The sequence below is a fragment of the Octopus bimaculoides genome, chromosome 3, assembly GCF_001194135.2.
Source record: "Octopus bimaculoides isolate UCB-OBI-ISO-001 chromosome 3, ASM119413v2, whole genome shotgun sequence".
NCBI classification, from domain to species: domain Eukaryota; kingdom Metazoa; phylum Mollusca; class Cephalopoda; order Octopoda; family Octopodidae; genus Octopus; species Octopus bimaculoides.
Genome location: NC_068983.1, coordinates 29,861,934 through 29,864,340, shown reverse-complemented (window position 1 = coordinate 29,864,340; position 2,407 = coordinate 29,861,934). Strand labels below are relative to the sequence as shown.

General features: G+C 37.8%; 1 protein-coding gene across 1 annotated transcript in view; it reads left to right on the top strand.

Annotated features, from left to right (window-relative positions):
* Positions 1–2,407, top strand: part of LOC106867285 (uncharacterized) — a 24,901-nt gene that overhangs the window by 10,854 nt on the left and 11,640 nt on the right. The window lies entirely within an intron of this gene.

Sequence of the window (2,407 nt, the reverse complement as noted above, 5' to 3'; positions counted from 1 at the left end):
CAGCTATCCTCCTCCATTCTCACCACATGTCCATACCAGCGCAATCGTCTCTCTTGCACGCCACAACTGATGCTTCTAATGTTCAGCTTTTCTCTCAAGATACTTACACTCTGACGGGTATTCACATTGACATTACACATCCAACGGAGCATACTGGCTTCATTCCTTGCGAGCTTACGTATGTCCTCAGCAGTTACAGCCCATGTTTCACTGCCATGTAGCATGGTTGTTCGTACGCATGCGTCATACAGTCTATATATATATGATGGATTCTTTCAAACTGTTTAATAACCTACAAATGATCATATTAGAATTATCTCCCTTGCTTGTTTGTTTTTTTTTTAATGATTTTAAACTTCTACTAGAAGTGATTTTGACTACTGATTGCTAGGATGATCTCAGGTAATTGAAGTTTGTCAACTCACTGCATTACTAATGTGACAAATCCTACTGGTTACAGCTTGATAATTATTAAATTGTTTAGTCACTTAACAATCTAAGTACAAATCTTGTCAAGCTTGACTTAGCTTTTCCTGTCATTTTCGTGTGTTAGTGAAGAGAAGTACTAAAGTTTAGACTAATTAATTATCTGGTCAGGACTACTACTCAACAGTGTCAACAATCAAGATCAAAAGAAAACCAAACTCTCTGTTAAACTGTATACCCTGGTACCAGTAAAGGATCTTCCCTGTGGTAACTCGATTTGCTAGAAATAACAGCTAAATGTCCCTCAAATTACACTTTTGCCATTTGAAGGAGATGACAAAGACTCAAGATATCTGGTGCCTTGCTGTATTCAAGAAGACCCATCCTTCACAGTAGAAGTGTTAAGGCCACTCTCTCTGATGAAGAGGATCAGCCTGCAAGGGCGCTGTACTGATGCAGTGTAAAAAGCATTTGTGCTGGCTCTGTGTATAAGCGCTCATGTGGGTGCCACATTAAAAGCACCCAGCACACACTGTAAAGTGGTTGGCATTGGGCAGGGAATTCAGCTGTAAAAACCAAGCCAAATCAGATTGGAACCTGGTGCAGCTCTCAAGCTTGCTGGTTTTGGTCAAACCTTCCAACCCATGCCAGCATGGAAAATGGATGTTAAAGGATGATGATCTTGAAAAGTTAAATGACTTGGACAGTGTAGTCATAAATATATGAAAAAATTGGATGGAGTAGTCACAGTTGCACTGTCTTTAATTATAGATCTGTTAGATCAGGGCAGATATGAGGGCTAAACACTCCACCACCACCAACAGCAACAAAAACAGGAATACTCTCAGAAAGAACTGTGAGTTTGGTAGAAATCATTATCATCACAATTTAATATCTATTTCTATGCTGGCATGGGTTATTTGGTTTGACAGGAGCTAACAAGCCATAGGACCCAACCAAACTCTGCTATCTTCCTTGGCTTTGTTTCTAAACGTGGATGCCCTTCCTAATGCCAGCAACCTTGCAGAGTGCTTTTTATGCAGCACTGGTGCTGTATTTAGTTTTATCTCTTGAAGTGGTTGCATTTGTTTTTGATCTCTCAGAAATACACAAAAGACTTCTTTTATCAGTATGGTAGTCGCCTTGAGATGCCACATTTTTTCAATTAGTAATTTCACTTAGCATTCTTTCTATTAGCAAGCCTTTATATTTACTGATCTTGTCAAATTCTTTCGCCGCTATATTGTGATCGCAAGGAACACTCATGTCAATTAATAAACACACCTTTTTTGTCTGATCTTTTATAATAATATCCAGTTTATTAGTTTTTATAGTTTTGTCGGTATGTACGGGGAAGTCCCAGAGAATCAACACATTTTCTCCCTCAGTTACAGCATCAGGATGGTGTTTATACCATTTGTCAGCGGTTTAGACTTTATAATGCCAACATATTGTCCAGTGTAAATACTAGCCAACTCTGTCATGTCTTGCTTTATATTCTACAGGTGCTAAGACTATTATTATTATTATTATTATTATTATTATAGTAAGGTAACAAGCTGGCAGAATCATTAGCACACTGGGCGAAATGCTTCGCAGCATTTCGTCCGTTTTTACGTTCTGAGTTCAAATTCAGCCAATGTTGACTTTGCCTTTCATCCTTTTGGGGTCAGTGAAATAAGTACCAGTTGAACACTGGGGTTGATGATGTCGACTTATTCCCGACCCCAAAATTGCTGGCCTTGTGCCAAAATTTGAAATCATCATTGTTATTATTATTATTATTATTATTATTATTATTATTATTTTATATTTGACTTTTGTTTTGCATTTGTACAAGTTGGATCCAAGTCTCACCCAGAGACCTCAAGAGACAACAAGTTAGAAGTTCATGTAGGTGTTATGCCTAGGGTACCATATATTTGGATTTGTACAGTTTTGTTCTAGTGAATGTTTAAGAAACCATAAGAAAATTATGTGT